Here is a 20,455-nt window from a genome sequence, read left to right on the forward strand (position 1 = left end):
AGGTGTTTGTCCGACCTCCGACGTCACAGTGACAGCGCGGTGAGGTGGCATCGCATCGAGATCCCTTTACACTAGCCTTCAGACGGGGTTGGATGGCTTCCCCCAAATAAAATTATTTTTCTTAGATAATTAAACGAAGACCCGCCCTCCGCCCCCCCCCACGCCCCTGTGCCACAGCGAAGCCAAACCGGGCAAGACGGAGAAGGGACTCCCGAGCGAGGGAACCCGCCGGGTCCCAGCGGCCTCAAACAAACCTCAGGGCGACAAACGTTGTTCCGCAGCCGCGGCCTCGCCCCGGCTGTAACTATCTTAGAGCCGCCGGTGGCGGGTGCCGGTGCGGGACCTGGGGCGGGTGCCGGTTGAGCCGGGTGCCGGGATGAGCGGCGGGGCGCTCCCGGGAAGTGGGTGTTCCCCCCGCGGCGCCCCTGCCCCGGGGCCGGCTCCGGGTGGCGGCGGCGGCTGCGGGAGACGGGGCCGGGCTCCGCCCCGCCGCCGGACGTTACGGGCGCTCATTGGCTGCGGGGCGGTGCCGTCAGCGGCGGGGGGAAGCGGGGGCGCGAGCCCCGGGCGGCCGTTAGCCGGCGTGAGGTGGCCGCGGCCGCCCCCAGCCAGGAGGGCGACGGCGGGGTCCTGGACCCTGGCCGGCACCGGCCGCTCCCGGGGAAGGCGCTTCGCCGGCGGCGAGCGGCTGTTGAAATAAACGCGTGTTGTCCGCGGCAGAGCGCGGGGGAGCGGCTGGAGCGCCCTCGTCGCTCCCCTGCCGTGCCCCTGTGAAAAGGCGGCGCGTCGGGTGATGAGCGGGGGGGGGTAGTGGGCAGAGCCGTGTCCCCCGTTGCGGAGGCGGCGGCGGGGGGCAGGTTGCGAAGCCGGGGCGGGCGGCCCGGCGACAGGGAAGCCGCGGCCGGTGTATTGTTCTCCCCGGCAGATAACGTGACCCTGACCGGGCAGGAGCGAGGGAGCGGAGGGAAGCAGAGGAAGTGGAGGGAGCGGACGGGAGGATTCCGCGTCCTGGGAGGAAACTCTCCGGCCGCGGCGAGTCGGGACCGGCTCTCCTGGGAGTTCCCTCGGCGGGCGGGGGAAGGGGGAACGTCGGTCGCCGCCGCCGGCGGGGAGAGGCCGCGGCTTCGCCCTCCCGAAGCCCTGCCTCCTCCCTCCCTCCCTCCCTCCCTCGCCGCCTCACACACGCACCGGGAGGCCGGGGCGGGCAGCGCCCATCACCCCGCGTCCGGGCACTGCCGGTCGCGCCCCCGCTGCGCTTCCCCCGCCGGCGCGGCGCGGCGCGGGGGGAACCCGGTGACGTCACGGGCGGTGGCGCGCGCTCCCCGCGCTCGCTCCCTCCCTCCCTCCCCGCTTCACCGCCCCGTAACTTCTGGTTCTGGGAAGTGGTGCCAGGAATAGCCCCGGCGGATCCGCCTGCAGCGCCCGGCGATCCCGCCCGCCCTCCCTTCTCTTCCCTCCCCTCCCTCCCTCCCTCCCGCCGCCGCCGGGGCGGGCTGCGGCTCCCGGGCCTCCGCCTCTCTCTCTCCCCCGTGCAACACCAGCCCCTCCGCTACTGTCAGGGTGATGGTGATGAGCCTTCCCCCCCACACACTACCCCCCCCCCCAAAAAAAAAAGAGGGAGAGAAATGACCTGCCTTAAGATCAGTGCGTGAAACGGGCGCCCCTCGGCCGCTGGAATATCTCTGTCTGTCTGTCGTTATATCTAAAGAAGCACCGCGAGCCACCTCGCTCCAGGCAAGCCCTTAGCAAAGGAGCGACAAGAGCGCCCGGCGGGATCAGCAGCAGCAACAACAACAACAAGGGCACCGGGAGGGCTCCCTTCCCTCCCTTCTTCTTTCCTCCTCCTCGGTGACTTTCCAGGTGAGCAGCAGCGGCTGCTGCGGGCAGCCCCCTCCTCCCTGCCCGCCGCCTGCCCGCCGCTCGTCCCCTGTCACCGGCACCAGCTGACAGCCGCGCCGCCGGCGGGGGGCGGCTGCCGGCGGCGGGGGGCACGCCGGCGGCGGGGCTCGGGTGCGGGGCTGGCGGTCGGGCCGCGGCGGAGAGGGCGCTTGCCGAACCGGGAGGGGTGGTGGGGGTGTCTGAAGCCGGCGCTCCGTGTGCCGCCGCCGGCCCTTGGGGCTGCAGGGGTAAATGGAGGGCAGGCGGCGGGAGGGCGCCAGCGGGGGAAGCCGGCGGGGCTGTAAAACCGCCGGACCGGTAAGTCACCTCCGTGGCGGCGGCTGGCCGCCGGCAGTCACCGGCACCATCCCCTGGGGCGTCACGGCCGGCGGCCCTTCTCCCGGCCGGGCGCCCTGCTGAGCCGGCGCAAGAGGGGGCCGGGGCCGGGGACAGGCCTTTGTCGGTGACACGCCGTTAGGAAATGTGGGGAATACCCAGCCTGTAAGTGTATGCAGATGAGGAGCAGGCTGCCTTGCGTAATCCCCTCCCGCGGCGGGCAATGGGCATGGTCACCGCCGGGGAGAGGCGCCCGCGGGGGGGCCGCCCCGACCAGGCTCTCTCCGCGGCCTCCGGTGCCCTGCGGGGGGAGAACAAGAGAGGCGGGGGCGGGGGGGGGCGCCCGGGGCCACCCGGCGCGGCGGCGGGCAGGGCGCCGGGGGGGATGAGGCGGGGGGGTGGTTGGTGTTGGTGGTGTCTCCGGCCGCCGGCATGCCCCCACAGGGGTCTGGTGTGCGTGTGTACGGGAAGACCCGCCGCCGGGCCGGGGGTGCGTGTGTGCGCGCTGCGCCGCGCCGCGGTGACTGTTCCCTGAAGTGGGTGGGACGTTGGCCCGTTCCGGGAATGTTCCATGACGTGTAAACGCCACAGGAAGGGGGTTAACGAGGGGCTCGGCCGGGGCCGCCGCGGCCCGCCCTCCCTCCCTTCCCTCCGCCCGCCCGGCCGGCGGCGGGGCTGCCGTGGGGGCTGGTGGGGGCACGGTCCCTTATGTAACGCGGGGCGCGCGTGCAGCCGGCGGGGATTATGTAAGCGGCACCTCAGGCCGGCGGCGCGGCGGGCAGGGATGTTGCGTCCCGCCGCTTTCCCGCGGCATGGCCGAGGGTGGGGAAGCCCCGGTTTAGCCCGGGTCGTGCCCCTTCAGCCCGCCCCGACCTCCCCCCGGGGAGGGGGGGTTGGCAGGCGGCACGGCCTTCCCCTCCCGGCCGCGGAGGGGAGGGAGACGCCGTCGCTGCTCCAGGTGTTGCCCCGCGGAGCTGTCGGGCGGCGGGGGGGGAAGCCGGCGGGAGGCGCAGCCGCCGCCGCCGCCTCAGGCCGCCGGGCCCACGGGTCTCTGTCCGGCCGGCGGCCAGCCCGCCTTGTCTCCGCGGGCAGGCGGCCGCGGCTTGCCCCAGGACAACGATAAACGTCCTCCGAGCTTAATTTCCCAGAAAAAGGGTTCTCTGTTTTTCTTATTAGTTGGCAGTAATGGTCAGACGTTATTTTGAGTTTGTTTTTTGTTTTTTTTTTTTTTTTTTCCCCTCTTTCGGATGGTAATTGCAGAAATTAAACTTCTGCTCAGTGTTTTTTTTTTTATTACAATAATTCTTGAATATGCTTTTGAATTAAACTAATAGAAATACTAATGAGTTTCAGCAGGAATATTTTGGTAGACAGTTTCCCTTCTCGCGTTTTGAAATGAAGTTAGCTTTAATATAAAGCCTGTCTGGTTTTGTATGTTATTAAATAATACAGAAAACATTTTACGCCTACTTAGTCAGAGGTGTTAGATCTATTCCCTCCTCCCCCCTCGCGAATAGATCTAAAGTGTGAATTATTAAAGAACTATGAAAGAAGCGAATCAAGTGGTCGTGGTGGGAAAAAGCAGACCATTAATCGCCAGGTCTGTGTCTCTGCTGCGCGGAGCTGTGCCTGCAGCTCCCAGCACAAGGGGGCTCCGGTCGTCATTAGTTCTGGGGACACCGAGTAATTACAGTAATTACTAAATAGAAAGAACTACTGGTCTGACAAGGTACAGCGGGCCCAGTTTTTAAATTCTTTTGTTGTTGTTGTGAATTACCACTGACTACCAGAGGGATTTGCCTCTCAGGTTATGAGGACGCAGTGCAGAATCCTCAGTATTTTGATAGTGAAAATGATACGCAGACGTGCTAAAAATGTGCATCTGTTTTTAAAGATAGGAGAGTCTTTGCCTCTTAGGTTTGCAGCATGTGGACATATTGAGATAGATGCCCTGTAACCTGGGAGTTGTATTTATTTACGGTTAGATGTTAAATCTTTCCTTATCCTTCCAGGCAGGAGATACTTCTGAAACTGCAGGTACGAATTATCTGAAACTTTCTTCATGATTTTTTTTGCTTTGCCTCATTTAAAAAAAAAATGTTAGTGTTGTAGATTAGGCTGAGAGGGTTTTTTCCATATGAGTTTTAAAAAGTTGTTACTGTCATCTGTAAATACATGTAAGGTTACTGTGGTTTTCAGCTGTGCAAAGGCAGCAGTGGTATCCTACAAAGTCAGGGTATCATTACTTTTGTTGATGGAACAGTCCAAATTTTTAATGTTTTGTAGGCTATTGTGTTGACGTTATTTTCCAATGGCTATTTGGCATAGCAGGCATATACATCCTGGCTGAGGTAGCATGTTAAAACATCGCTGCTAGGGATCGGAATAAAACAGCGCAGCACTTGTCCCAAAGCGCAAATGTAGAGGACTTTTAATTGTGTATCTAAGTCCAATTGTGTGGCAACAGTGCAGAACACTTCTTTACAAAGGCAGATTTTTAGATTCTCAAGTGACTAGATTGCCTCATATGTGAGATCTGTTTACAAACCTTCTTGTTACTATGAAGACAAAACAGAGAGCCATATGCATTCATGTGGTCCTTGCTGAATAATGGTACATGTGTCTGCTTGAGTGTTTGGCAGTATATCATGTTTAGTTTATGTGGTGGCACCCTACAAGGCCATTCTTTTTTGACTTTTTAACTATTTCTAATGCCATTGGCTGGACTCAGTTACATGAATAAACTTATGACACTGGTCTGCATGTTTTTAGCTAAACTGGAGGTTTTCAAAGCAAGACTTTTATTGTTGAGCATTTTGCCAAACTTCTTTGCTTATTCATTTATTTAGGTGCTTGTTTTTAAAAGAATTAAGGTGAGTTGGATTTAAACAAAAGTGAAAGTAATGAGTACCATTTTGCATGTCCCTGTCCTCATCGTTTTTGAGTCATCAGCAGGGGCAGTTACTACTTTTGAAATTTAACCATATTGGGTAAGGTAGTGGGAATGTAGCAGCTTTGTGTCTAGCAGAAGTGGTTTACCTAGCGAAATATTGCAATACTTACCCACCAAAGAGAAAAATGCTTGTCATTTGAGAGTATTACTGTAGAGTGTACAAGTCACAGTTATGTGACTCGTATTACGAAATACAGCGAGCTGTCTCCCAAATTTGAGTATGGTGGGGCTTTGTAATAAGCTGTGATCAGTTATACTGATAGTGATCCATCCAGCTCTGTAAGTAGAGCTCAGCAAGTGCTACTTCCATGTCTTTCTTACTTGATTCTGCATAAGAATTCCAGGTAAATTGCCAGAGCTGAGTACTAACTTTCTCTGCCAGTCCTAGGTCCTAACATAAACCAGGCCCAGCAAAAGTTGGTTCTTCATGTCAATGGCCTTCACACAGGGTAAGGAGAGGAAAATATTTTATCTGTCTTACCTCAGTCATTGAGAAGAGGTGAACCTGACAGTATGTGGTTTTAAATTATTGGTCCTCCTAGAAGGAGGAATGCATAATTATTATTAGATCTGTTGGCTTAAAGTCTTCAGCAAGAGTTAATTACTAATACTCTTGGGAGCTCCACAGAAGTGTTGAGTGTAGAGGCTGCATACCTTCATTATTTGAAAAAGGTCCGACAAGTTATGAGGAAACTGCTTCTAAAATTCTTTTATTTAAAGAGGCAGGTTATTTTTTCTTAACAGATTTCTTAAACAGTGTCTCTGAATTGGTATGTTACAGATTAAAATAACTATTTTTGAAGTTATTTGGTTTTCTTCTGTAATTTAACTGCGAGGTTTTTTTCCTTCAGTAGAAGGAACTATCTAGCAGTTCTTGAAGAAGTGAAGAAACAGCAAGGGGAAGCGTAAGCTAGATGGAAAATGGAGAATAGTATTTTTCACATGTTTCATTCAGTAATTTTGGATGCTACCTTTAATTAAAATAGGACAGAGTTATCACAGAAGAATGAAAATTTCAAGCTGGCTGTGCCATCTTAATAGGAAATAGCAGCTTTGTACAGTTTTGTTTCTCTTTTTGGGGCTTAAATATTTTTTTATAAGACTTTGCAACAACTGTTCTATTTCAGCAGGAAATATTAAAAAGCAATTCATTGGGGCCATATTTTTCATTCTCAAGTGAAATTAGGACTTGTAAAAGTGCTGGTCTGACAGCCTGAGAGCAAAAGTCAATTGTAAATAGAAGCATTAGAAGTTTTTCCATGATAACCAACTAGCGAGACCCTACTTGGACCTTAAGAAATCATCAGTGCACTTAAAGAATATGTTAATCTCTGGAACCATCTGATTCGTGGGTTTTTTTACCGAAATAGCAAGTGGGAGGCACCGCATACCTCTTATTTTAGCAGTCTAAACTTTTCTTCAGAAATTAAACAATTGACTTGCCCTAACCACTTATTTGTAGTAGATTCCCCCTGGTAAGATTTGTCCCCAGAAATCTCTCTCCCAAAGCTATGAGCATGGAAAAGGGGTGAGAGGGTACGGGTATGGGAAACAGTCTGATGCGGTGTTTCCAAATCCCCGGGGTGAAATAATCAGAAGACGTACAAGTATCATATGCAACTTTGCCTGTCAAATTAAAAGTCTCTTGCTTTTTTTTTTATTGTCTTGTGATTAATTTCTCACCATCATTAATATGGTCTAAACATAAGCGTTTCTTGTTGCTCTGAGGAAATTTTGTGGATATTCTGGGTTTTTATTTTCATTTGTCTTTCAGGCACATTTTGTACATCCGCAAAGCGGTCGCTCTCTCTTCTCTGTATGCCAGGGTAATAGCAGCGGAGCGTGGACCACAACTGTTTATGGTCACAACATTGCCCGTGTTTCTGTGTTTCCTTGTTCTGCCCTGGGCATGCCTTTTTTACTGTTTCTTGAAACAGAATATTGCCTTTTACTTTTTCATAGATTTATATATGAGTAGGCAAAGACCTATACTTGTTTGGGGTTTTTTTCTCCACTTTCTCTGGATGGGGCATCTCAGAGCGTACCTACCAAAAAACGTGCCACTTGGATGGTAATATTCTTAAAGTAATACAGGGTACCAATGTGGATGTAATTATCTGATATAAATTCCCCTGGTACATGGTTACACTGATATGACTAGTTTGTATAGTGATTATATCAATTTTTCTGAGTTTGTTTATGTACATTCTACCTCTGTTAGTGTAGACTTGGTCTCAACAGAAAAGTCCTTTCTAAAAATTACATAGAAACCATAAGTAATGTAATAATGTTGTTGGTAATGGGTTTATGGCCACTTCATGCACACATGAGTTTTTGTTGCACCTCAATTTGTGTTTAACAGAAAATTATTTTATTGTTTTGGTTTTTTTCTTGTGATTGACAGTTCTGTCCTAATATACTTACAGAGTCTGAAAAATGCAACTGTAATATACAACAAATCTCAGCCTGCACACAAAAAAAAGTAACGAATATCTCTGTTCTTAAAAATGCAAGTTCACTTAATTGCAACTTAGGTAAGTTGTAATAAACTACTGCAGCTGTTGCTAAAATCTCTGCTTTATGTAAGCTGCCAAAGGGAGGAAAAAAAGCACGTGCAGTATTTTTTGAAAGGCACACTTTGATTGCTGTTGTGTCATACAGGAGGAACTCAAGGTTTGATTGCTACAGAGTTTCTTTTTTAGATGGTGGTTTATCGGATATTCCGTACAAAGGAAAGCAGTTAGGTAATTTGCATGTGTAGTTCAATTTAATAGAAAAGCGAAAACTAGAGGAGCTAAAGGGAATTGAAATTACAGTGTCAGGTGACATTTTAAATGTAATGCAGTAAAGTAGGGTTTGACCCTCTCCATAAGAAAATGTTCATGGAAAAAAAAAAAGCAGAACCCCCTCCACATTATTTTCTGCAATTTACAGCAAAGTTTAGACTCTTTTGACTACAGAGGTTAGTATTGCTGCTGACCTGACTGGGTTGACTTAATCTTCCCCAAACCCTAGTGGTGTGCCTGGAATTTTCCTCCGCTGGGCTTGGTGGAGGACTGGCAGAGCTTGGGTGCACTCCTTATCAACTGTTTTATGAATATGGACTAATGCTAGGTGTTTTCTAATAAGCAATTTTAAAAGCTGAAATATTCAATTACCTGTTGTAGGACACGATATAATCTCAGAGAATTTAGTAGAGCAGAATGCTTAGTTTTGTTGAAATAATATTATTTAATGAGCAGTTTTCCCATAGAGTAACATCTGTGCTTGAGCATAAGGGAGCTGTATGTTTAAAAAAATCTAATGGGGCAGGATGAGGATGATCAGACTTAGTCTTATTAGACAGTGGGGTTTTCTTGCATATTGGTGGGGGTTTTTTTGTTTAAATAAGATAAATGGCCCAATCTCTGTAGTTACGTATTTTGTATTTGTGGTTGCATTAAAACAAAACACATGTAGTGTGTCAAGAACGAAGAGCATGGAATTATAACTGGGGTTACCCTTCCTTGACAACAAGACATGACACTATTTAGTTAGAGCAAAAACTATTTAGTTTAGACCAAAGTCAGTATTCAACAGAGACTAAGTTGCTGGCATCTATTAGCAGTCTTCATCGCTGACTGTAGTTCAAGTGTAGTCTGTTCACAAAACTCCTAAAAGTATGTGGAGTTTCACGTTCCTTCTTTGTCTTTCAAAGACAGCTAAAATAGTTCAGTTATCTTTATTTGCTCTAACTCTTGTCAATGTATGCGGGGTTTGAGAGTGATTTTATTTCTCTCTGTACAAGCATTAGCAGCGAAAAAGAGATGCTCTAGAGAGTAATGCAGGCTCCTGGTTAACTGACATCTGTGCGTGCTGTCAGTGTTTAACCGAGTCCTCTGTGACACCTGTGAACACTGAGTCATCTTGAGATTTGAATTTCTAAAACTATTTTGTTAATGTTGTAGAAGAGAGAGTCGAGTACAATTCATGGTCTTCTGTAGCAAGGTAGACTAATTTTGACATGACAGTCTGTTTTGGTCGCCAGGAGAGGCTGTGGTACTAGGATCTTAAAGAGATTTTATTTCAAAATCTCTGCAAAGCCATGTGAATATAATTACTTCCAACATTCTTACGAAAATTGTGTCAAATGAACTAGCAGCCTGTTCCATTATTTTGTGATTGGTCCTACAATTCTAGCAAAATTCCTTTAAAAGTTGGTGGATATTTTCACAGTGCTGCTTGGCTGGAATCTTTGTTTTCTTAAGACTTAAATAGTGGATAAAGCTACACGTATTTAATTTTGTGAGGTACAGTTGAATTTCACTGCAGGCTTAGCAAGATGTTACTAATACATCTGAAGAAATTTGTGGTAAGTGTAAGGGTATCAGTCATTTATATAATATGCTTGAGTAGGAAATGATGTTAGTGATGTTAACGTGATGTTAGTGAAGTACAAACTCACAGGAAGGTGTTTGTTTTAGAGCTAGAGTGATGCCAAACTAGCGTTGCTCCCTCTGCAGTAGGCTGGTGTGGTGGCAAAACGTTGGGGTGGAGAAGGCAATAAAGTTACTCCAGTAAGTTACCTGTCATGTTTGATACACGTTGTTACATATTGTTCACATCTTTTTTAGTTTTTTAATCTCTGATTTATTTAATTACTAAACAAAAAAAATAGAGAAATTGCACTCATCTTTGACCTAATCTATTGTAGTGGCTAAAGTTAATTATTGGTGAAAAACTTCATAGTCAGCCATGCATTAGTAAAACTACTACATAATTTGGAGTAATCGGTAGGGCAGTTTAGAGTCAGTTATGTTTTTGTAAAGGAGTAAAGTTGTAAATTGGAACTGATACATAATGGTATGAAGGTTCCCACAGCACCTTCCTTTGGTCTGATTTGTTACTGACAGGACTTTGGTCTGCAAAATTTCAGGAGTCAAAAGGATTACATATAGTACCTTCATTTTCTCTGCTTTGTTTTTAGCTCAGCTCACTAATAGTTGAAAACTGTTACCATGTAGCTGTTCAGTGATTCCATTAAATTAGCGATCTCTTTGTGGAGAAAAATTCATCAGTCTGTATGTTGCTCTTGTGAACAGGCTTGTCAGAGAGCTGAGAAAGTCATAGACAAGGAAGTGGAAGCATATCAGATCCTCCAAAGCTCCTCTTCTGGAGCAAGGACAAGGTGCATTTATACACCATCTTGGTAATGCTTGTTTTGCTTCTGGGTTATACAGATTTCAGCATCTAGAGCTGATAAACCTGAGCCTGCCATGATGGCAGGTTGGTCTGGCACATTCACTTGTAAGATAAGTGTACAAGAAGAATCTCTGCTTTAGTTTTGGTCTGTGTCCTCTATGTGATGCTCTGTAGTGATGTGTCTAGGGCCTTTGCTTGTTTTTCTGTAGTAGCAGCAAAGTAGCTTTCAGTAGATATACCCTGACTTTCCTTCCCTTGCTCCCCAGATCACCCTCTGCATGGCAGGAAAGAGAAAGACACATGGGATGATGGAGTTCCTTTATGCACACCTCTCCAAAGCTTCAGTGCAGCATATTTTCCACAAATGGAGTGACTATGAGAGAAACCTTTTAGTTTTCTTTCTCTCTCTCTCACAGCCTTAGTAATTAAAGAAGAAAACGAGGATGCTAAATACACATTTTCGGATGTATGCTGGTTGAGAATGAGGCCTAGAGGGGAAGATAAGATGGGAAGGGAAAGTTTGTGACTGACAGTGGATTATAATTGCCTACAAGAAGTTATTTTTATCAGATCAAGTCTCCCTCTAACATTAAGTCCTCAATCTAAAGAATTTTAGTACTACAGCCTTTAAAATCCCTGTACAGTCGCAAGTCGTACAAGCACATCTTGATGAGTAAGCAAGATGCGATAGAAGGTACCAGCTTGGATTCAGTGGTGGCATCGTCTAACTTCTGTTGTTTGACAGCTCCGCAGATAATTTACACAGAAAATACAATGCCTTCTTATCTTGCTCAATGCTTGCAGGTATTTCTCTTTACATTTGCTTATGCACTGTTTTGATTTAATTTAGTTGCAGTATCATTTGATCCTGGTCAATAGTTCAACCCACTTAACTAGCAAGCAGGGGAATAAATGAAACCAATTTTGACTAGCTCTTTCTCAGTCAAGTGGGTTGTCTGGCAAGCGAAGAGTGTAATAAATAGGTTTTGGGACTATTTACAGGCTCACACACTAGAAAATAGAGAGCCATGCTTACCAGTTTCGTTACATAATTCAGTGTCACATCCAGATGATGGGATTGCACCTGTGTTTTTATCGCAGCCAAAAATGCATTTTTTGGCTCGTGCTTTGATGTTTCCCCATAAAAATATACAGATTACACCAGAAAATTGAAGGGTTTTGCTATATTGCGTGAAAAAAATATTTAAGCATGCATGTACATTTATGTGATCATAGCTTTTGCCTCCAGTCATGTTCTGTCTCCTTCCTCCGCAATACAGTATACCTGAAATAACTTCATGAGAGCTCATGGTTGCAGGTCTGGCTTGTTTGTCACTGAGAGGAAGATTTGTCCTAGATTCAACGCAGGTTCAACTTCTGCTATTATTTAAATATCAAAGAAAATATTTTAAATAAATAAAATCATTTGCAGTGTTTATGTGTGAGTATTAGCATTTATTTCACAAGCGTGTATATAGATGCATATATTTATTAAACAGGTAAAAAAAAAATCATATTGGTTCTCTATGATGAACTGCTGTGGTTTCAGTGTGGTGCAATGGGTATCAGAACCTGCCCAGGTGATCTTTCTAAGGTGTTACTCACTGTTCCTGGTACATTGCTGATAACGTTGATGCCAGCAGAGTCAGTCACCGAGCGTGGTCCATTTTATTGCCTGTGCCTGATTCAGTCAAGGTTGTGTCTTGTTGGACCCTGAAGATGTTTGCCTTCTAAGTTGAAGCAGTTTGAATTCCTTTTACATCCTCTTCTTTCTGAAGGACGTAATCGTATCACTCTTAGGCTAGTCAGAAGGTTCAAGGATGGTTTCTGAGGCCCTGTTATTGGTGGGTCATGGTGGTCAACCTGTGCGTGGTGCTCATTAACCCTCACCGCTCTGGCAGGACACACACTTCAGCGTCATGGCTGAACTAGTGGTGCCAGGTCTCATGGCTGTAGAAATGTGACCAGAAAATCAACCCATGAACAGACTACCTGTGTAAATAGATTATGTAAAGGAAAGATGCCTCAATGAAAGTGGTTTTTATGACAAGACTTGTTATCTTGTTGCTTGACCTTCACTTTCTCTGGTGTCAAGCACAAAACCATCTTGCCCTCATCTCACAATTTTCTAATTGGTGCCTCAGAGCTGAGAAGATGACACCAAGCTGTGCTCGCCACAGCTTGTGTTACCGTGTGAACTGCCTCGTCTCTTGTGAATAAAATGAAAACTCCGTCATTTTGGATCAAATCCTGACTTCAGTAAAAGTGTGGAATGGCAAGTTGTTACGGATTTTTATTTTTTTTTTTCCATGAGGCTGGGATTTTGCCATCAGCTGTAGATAGGAGTTGTACTGCTGAAATAGTGCTCCTTGTGGCTGTCTCGGACTATAAATGGAAACCCCCAGGATGTGAGGTTTGGTCTTCATTGGGTATGGTAACACTAGGTGAGAATATTGGAAAAACTGTCTACATGGAAACAGCCTCTGGATACTTCAGGGAGAGAAGATATAAAACAAAAGGCGCTCTCAACAGAAATGATTGTTACATTGCCAGATGGTATAAGGTAATTTGGAAAGAAAGAGTAAAGATATATTATCTACCCCAAGGTGCTTTCATTGTGATTTGAATATAAAATGTGTGAAGTCTTGGGTACAAGTGTTGGAACTGACAGTGGCTTAGAGCTGCGGTTTTATCTTTTTTTTTTTTCGTTATAACCCATCAGAGAAAGGAACTTGCTGGGTTCCTGAGGCCATTGTAGTTCCAGCAGAGTTTGTGAGCTTGCAGCCTGGACTGTACCTTAGCTGCATGGTATGCTTCTTTCCCCTGTGAAATCCCATTATCTGAGTTTGGAACTGCTGGTTAAGATGTGAGAAACTTGCATTTCATTTCAGTTTGTGCATGATGTCATTTTGGTATTTTTTTTATGTATTTTTTTTTTAAATGAGGTCTGATACCTTCTTGTTTCAAGTGGTGTAATTTCATAGATTTTTTTTTTTCCTGCGTCTGGTGCAATTCAGCGTAAAAAAGACACAGGAAAACAATACTTACAATAGGTTTGCAAGGTTCTAGTGTGATATTTCATTCTAGTGTAACCTACCTGTCCTATGTATCTAGTTCTCCAGCTGAAGCTCAGTAGCACCAAACTGAAGTGCCTTATCACTGATAACTGGGTTTCTCTTTGCACTTTCCCGTTTTCAGATGTAATTTTGAAAGACTCTTGCACCTGATGGGTTGATTAGAGGGGAAATGAGCTATTTTCTTTTTTTAAATACTACAAACAAAATAAAAAGAACAAAGAGGAAAAAGCCCAGATCAACCAAAGCTTATGACGTGATTTTAGAATGCGTAACCTTGGGCAAAAAGGGCCAGTTATTGGAGTAGTTCTTGAGTAACCTAATTGTTTGATAAGGATCCTTGCCTGTTTAAGTTGTTGTTGGTTGTTGGAAACATTCCATTTCTAAATTTGTGCCTTGCTGCATACCCTGAGGTATGTGTACAACCCACTGTAATTGCACAGTTTATTATTTTATTAATGAGAGCTATGATAATGTGTTGGCTCATGAATTCCCTCCAGTCCAGGTATGGTCTCCTAATTGCCCAGGGTTCTGCAATTCCATCGTTTGTTCCGGAGATGGTGATGGAGAGCAAAAGCAAAGCCTTTACAAGCATGGTTTAAAGAACTCAGGCCTTGCCCTAAAGCCTGTATTTGGTGTGATATTGCAACCAAAGGCTGGAAAAGGTAGGATACCTTTTTAACATACACCTAATGAATAATAATAGAAGCGGCAGAAGTAAATTCTTACTACATAATCCCAAGTACCTGAGGCTTTGCCAGCTGGAAGGAGAGGGTTGCACACCTTAATTGGCCTTCCTAACCATAACAGAGCACCCCTTAGTACTTCTTTGATCTGGGACTCTCCTGCCTGCCTCTTTGCCCAAGTGGCTGTAAGACTCACGCTTGGCTTGCTGTAAGGCACACAGCAGTGAGCAAGCATCTGGCATGCAACAGCGGCTCCGCTTTTTAATGAGCCTCTAGGGTAGCAGGCGTACCAGGGTGCTCATTCCCATGTTCCGGAAGCTATTTTTGTGTGCAGATACCAGATTGGTAGTAGAAGAGCAGGGAGTAGCATCCACGGAGGTGTGGTCTGTGGAGGAGTTGGGGAAATCCAGTTTACTGTGTCTGTAACTCTGGAGACCAAACTTTCCCGTAAAAAGCCGTGGCAAAACACCACAACCTCAAACAACTCACCCTTGCTCCTCAGCGCTGCCCGGCTTTACTGGTAGGCTGTGAACTTCTGACCCTGGGCTTGCAAGATCTGGGGAACTCTCTTGAGGATGTGATGGCAGCCGGGGTACCCCCCCAGCCTGCGGGACAGGGGGACAGTGAGCTGCCACTGAGCCGCCACCTTACTGGGGTGGCTGGTACAACTTTCCACAGCTTCTGAAACTGCTCATTGCAGCGCTTGGCTCTTCTACAAGGGCTTTTCATAGCTGTAGCCCCTGTGGCTTGCTGCAGCATGGTTTTCTGGTGGAACAGATGGTATATTACGTAGAAAGTTACTGTATTTTTGTATCACCGACTTCTATTTATTTATTTCGCTGTTTGTCTTCCCCCCCCCCTTTTTTTTTTTTAAAGTGGGCATATAGCTTAAGTGCAGAACTTGGAATTGGTATTGAATTTGCCTTTGATATATCAATCTTTATGCTTGTGTATGCGTGCAGTATTTTACACTGAGTAGTGTGTGCTTTCTGAAGTTTTAGTGAACAGATTTTCGTCATTTGGATTGAAATTAGTTCCCAATACTGTAAGGGAAAAAAGCCGATGGAAGAAGATCTTTGAAAGGAAAAGTAAATGTCTTCTTAGACAAGCTTTGTACTCACTGGAGTACAGTTTCATTTTTAAATCAGTAGATGTGTTTTCTGTATCTAATCTTTGTTTTTTTAATTGCTATCATCTGGTCAATTTGAGTGAAAATGCTATTCCCATAAGAAAAATATTTATTCTAAATATTATTGTTGCCTAGGATCTTGTTGAATTCATGAGATACAGAAGCAGTCAAGTTGATTTAATATTTTTAACATTTTTATAGTGTTTTCTCATTGTTTCCATGAAAGCAATTTCAATAAATATTTTAGCAATTGCTTTTGGTTTCTTGAAATTGGGTTACCTATTGTTGAAAACTGCAGGTTCTTAAACATGGGTTTCAGCTCTACTTTGTCTTTATTAGACATTTGAAAGAAAATAAAAATACTCGAGCAAGCCCCACAATAAAGGCTTGCCTTTTCCCCGACTTAGCTTCCAGGACTTAATGTGTTTTGTCCGAAGGATCTCCCTAAGCTGTTACTTATAAAAGATAGTTACAGTCCCAGGGTTTTGGTTCCTCTTAGCCAAATCACTTTCATATGTTAACTTTTCTTTTCTATGTGTGTATATATATATTATTATATATGCACATGTACAGATATATTATTTTATGCATATACACACGCACATACATGAGTATGTGTGTACATATGTGTACACACACATATATGCTCTCATACTGTGTCTATGGACACTTGCCCACACCTGCAATGGATGGGTTAATCTCACTTGAAATTTAAGGTTTATGTTTTCATCCTAAACCAGATCCTTTCCACATAATCGCAGTAGTGTTTTTCCAGTAGCTTCTAAAGAGGTGGCTGAGTGTCCTCGTGTCTGGAGACCCCCTGAGGTACGTGGGAGGAGAGACTGGTGCTGGTGGCAGAGTCCTCCTGGGGCAGGAGAGCACGGCATGGGGCAGCCGAGAGCAGTAGATGAGAAGACAGAAAATGGGGGATACTTCAGGAATTTCTGATTGCCACCACTTAACTGGTGGTTGGATTGTGTCCTTCAGCAGTGGGCAGTCCCTCACGCCACATCCCATGTACAGCCTATTTAGGCAGGGTACCAGGTTCACAGTGAAAAACAAGCCCACCCACTTCAGTTTTCTGCCATATATATTTTGAAGATAAATAATATCTGCTGTCAGGTGTTTGGAAGCTTGGACCTTTATTGGCCTTGTTTTCCTCATAAAAGTGGCACAGGATATTTTAATTATCCGTTTATAGGGTTGCTTGAGAGAGTTCCCTTAGTGATGAGATAGTTCAACGAAAAATCTCAAGGTGATGGCTTTTCCACTTGCACTTCTCAAACGTTCCTTCAAATGAAAGTGAGAGAATTACAAAAGCCCTGTATGTAGTTTAAATTCCCAAGTGACACAATGTACTGGCTTCGTTCTAAGTATTACACAGATGGGTTGTAAAGGGTAAAAGTGTAACTGAGTTTGTGGGAATCTGTAAATATTTTGTAGGTAGCCAACTTTGCTTAGGAGTTGTTTTTCAAATGTATTTGTACTTACTGCAGCCAACTTCTATTTTGGGTGGAAAAGCACATGTTTTCATCAGCATAGCAAGGGCACTGGCAGTGAGGCCAGTTCACAGTTTGCATCTGTCCTGTTGCATCTGTACCTTCATCTAAAGTTTCGAACTTTAGGTGAAAAAACCCAACATAACAGATACAGCTCTTAAAAATATTAGGGTCGTTATTTGGATGCAGAGTATACTGCAGAGAACATACGGCACTTTCTCACCTCAAACCATGGTAGAGATGGTTTAATACCATTTTTCAGCTAACTGAACAGTGAGATGTAATTACCTGAAGATTAACTCTCAGGACATGGATGGGTGTGTGAAAACACTGCTCCTCTTTATTATATTCTGCGTTCTTTAACAGACGCTGGATTGCAATGGGCAGCCATACGTGTATGAAAAATGCCTATTGCGATACCGTGTGCCGGTGCTGGATGGTTACCCAGCCTGACCGCGTCCCGCGGTCGTGCCATGCGGCAATTGTCTCGGTACCGTCAAAAGTACGAACTTTGGGTGCATTTCTTTCATTCTTGGATGTGGGGCTAGAAATAGTTGACCAAACTTGTTCTGAGTGAGTGTGGTACTTTATGGTCAGATTTCACAAGATTTAATATCTCTCTTATGTGTTGTTTAGGATGTGGTGCACAGTGGAAGCGTTCTTACAGTACTTTGAAGGTTTCGTCCCCTTTTTCCTTCTCTCAGGAGAATGTCACTACCCATTGCGGTGTATGATATGGGCTGGATTCTGATACAGCACCCACATTTGTAAGGGTCAGATTCTGGTCCTTCCTCCTAAAGTCCCCTTAAAGGGACTTCACTCTGATTGAACTAATCCAAACTGTCTTTGTAAAGTTAATGCTTTTTGATTTGATGCAGAGTTAAAATCAGATTTTCTTCCTCAGATTGTGTATTGTGTACTGCAAGTCATTGCCAACACCAAAGACTTATGTGTCCACTTTTTTTTTATTGGAAAGAGTCCTGATGATTAATGCCAGACTGTCAACCTTCAGATTAAGTCTTCAAGCTAATGTCAGAACAAGAAGCAGTAGAGGTTTCTTCATGCTGACTAGGCAGGGAATCTTCAAGATAAGCTGTCTTTGAAGAATTTACCTGTAAAGGAAAGGGTAGAAAACAACCAAACCAGCTCATATCCTTGTAGAAGAATATGTTTTTAACAGTATATCCGAAGTGTTTAGTTTATAAATAATTAAAAAAATTATCTCTGACCTTCTTTTAGTAAAATGAGCAGTTTTGCTAAGCCTTGTGTATGTCCCATGAAAGGTACAACTTATTATCACTCCAAGATACAGACTGGTGGTTCCCTAGTTTCAGCTGTAATAGTCTGAATTACTAGGGCTGAAAGACTGGTTTCAGTTCCTGGTGTGACCACAAGGCGGTTATTGCAGAAAACATGGTAAAAATACTTCTCCTCAGCTAGTGATGGTAATATGAGATGAGGATCCGGAAAAGCATTTTCCAAACTCCTTGTAACCTTTTTCGTCAAGGTTCGTTGAATTAACTTGTCTATTTGAAAATCGGCTTCTATCAAGTGGAGCACTGCTACCCAATCTGTCTCATTCACTGTACAGAGGAAAAGTCTACTGTCCTGGACACTAGAGGTTGTTGCTGGGACATGCTTATTGTGGAATGACTGGATTTATCACTGTATTTTGACATGCTGTTCAGACACTAACAAAAATGGGTCTAGAATGTGTGTCACGAGTGAGAGCGTACCGTAAGCCTGTCCTTCCCCCTGCCCCAGGAGAGGATCACAGAATGGTTTGCGTTGGAAGGGATCTTAAAGAACATCTACTTCCAACGCTGCTGCCATGGGCAGGGACACCTCCCACTAGACCAGGTTGCTCAAAGCCTCATCCAGCCTGGTCTATGAACACTTCCAGGGATCAGGTCTACCCACACCATTTCTTATGGGCGGTTGTTCAGACTACTGTTTAAAACCTCCAGTGGTGGAGACTCTGAAGCCTCCTTGGATGGTTCCGTTTGGATTCTTATCAATGCTTTCCATTAAAAAAGGTCTTTCTAATGTTTAACTTAAGAAAGTAGTAATGGTGGTAGGACTGCAATCCAGGTTCTCCCTGCGCTTGCCAGGCAAGTATACTGATGATTTACCCAGGGTCAGATGGACAACCTGTGGGACAATCAGTCACCGAATGCTGAACTCCCACATGCCACTGCACAACTCCTCTGCCTTCACCCTTTTCCTGAAGCTGGGCCTTTATCTGCTTCAGAAAGGCAGGGGCAAAATTTAAAAGAAGCGTCTGTGTTTGCTTTGCTGGGTTGTCAGCCATATCTGTCGTTTTACACTCCAGTTTTGCCCCAAATGCATTCACAAAACATGTTTTACTCCATGGGATCCAAAAATATGTAAGGCTTGGTTTCCAGATCCTTGCAGAAGTATGGGCTGTAGCGGGAGCTTAGTGCATTTCTATATTGCAGTAATATTCTTACACAAGCTGTACAAGAAAAATAAGAGCAGCATGGCTCCTGAGCAAATATTGTTTCTAGTCACATACGATACTTTGCAGCTGAGCCTGGTAACACGCTGCTTAGCTGTTTTGCTATGCAAGTGCAGAGAACGCTGTTAGCGATAAAGCCACTGCTGGTTTCTCCTCCAAAACCTCCCTCCTTGCAGTGCATTGGAAATGACTGAACTTTGGCCCTCAATCTGCTGACACCCTGAGGGAGTGTAAATGTAATGACGTCTCTGCTTGTTTCAGCTGCACAACAGGAAACGCTCATGGCCTCCCCTTCTTCCTGCTCTGAGAAAGTGCTGCCTTTTTTTTTTTCTCTCTCTTTTTTTTTTTTTTTTTTTTTTTTCCCTGCCTTCCCCTGCAGTCGAGCAGGCTGAGACCTAGTTTCAGGTCTGGGCTCGGCATCCAGCCGGTGCTCGCACAGGGCCCCCATGGCTGCTGCCCCCTCGCCTCCCTACTGCTCTGCCGTGGTGGTGATGCCAGAAATACGAGCCGTTTAATTTTTTATTTTATTTTATTTTATTTTTTTCCCCCTCCCCTGGAGAAGTGACTGAGAAGAGAACACAGTTATGTGGCCATGCTTTGCTCCACGGAGCATGTCACTGGATACAGCTCAGCTGCAAAGACCAGGATGGTCAGGTGATGATTTTCCTTGGGGAGACTACATCACTTGCGTAATATAGAGGACACACTGCCAGGTGGGCATTCAGGGATCCTGGAATACGGTCCCGATAGTGCTGAATAATGCTGAATATACAGGGCCTGAACAGATTTCTTTGCGTTGCTGGAATGCGGAGGCTTGCTTCTTGCACAGCATTGATGGGAAACCTGTTTAACCCTCTCCGGCTGCTGCTTTTACACTTCGTAACCAAAACAGGGATATGAGTAAGAATGGTTATTGAAGAAACACAAGCATTTTGCAGCTAACTCGGGAAGGAGGATTTTGTCTCATCAGTGTCAGCCAAAACATTAAAGCGATACAGGGTTCTTGCGAGTGAAATTGATTGGTTCAATGTTCAACTGTTATTCTCTAATGGTTGCGGGGGGGGGAAACGGATCAGTCTTTAAAAAAATAAAACATATTTGCATAAAAAATGAAACGAGTTTGCATATTGTGGTGTGAGAAGAGGCACTGAGCAGTCTAGAGTACAGTCTCCGGAATTTGAAAGATTTAATTAACTTTGAATGTAAACACTGCCGGTGCGGTTGCTTATTCATTTGTTTA

The 20,455-nt window shown here is 45.4% G+C and overlaps 1 protein-coding gene across 9 annotated transcripts in view; it reads left to right on the forward strand.

The window, feature by feature from the left end:
- The first annotated feature begins 1,723 nt into the window (after positions 1-1,723).
- The window catches only part of HIVEP2 (HIVEP zinc finger 2), a 145,559-nt gene continuing 126,827 nt past the window's right edge, over positions 1,724-20,455 (forward strand). For 8 of the 9 annotated variants that reach the window (XM_054197057.1, XM_054197056.1, XM_054197055.1 and 5 more), the window contains exon 1: positions 1,724-1,860. The gene's annotated coding sequence lies outside the window, so the exon portion shown is untranslated. Of the gene's footprint in view, positions 1,861-3,986; positions 4,252-20,455 lie in introns of those variants that run through there. The other variant, XM_054197061.1, reaches the window with a different exon arrangement.

The sequence above is a fragment of the Rissa tridactyla genome, chromosome 3 (assembly GCF_028500815.1).
Source record: "Rissa tridactyla isolate bRisTri1 chromosome 3, bRisTri1.patW.cur.20221130, whole genome shotgun sequence".
NCBI lineage: Eukaryota > Metazoa > Chordata > Aves > Charadriiformes > Laridae > Rissa > Rissa tridactyla.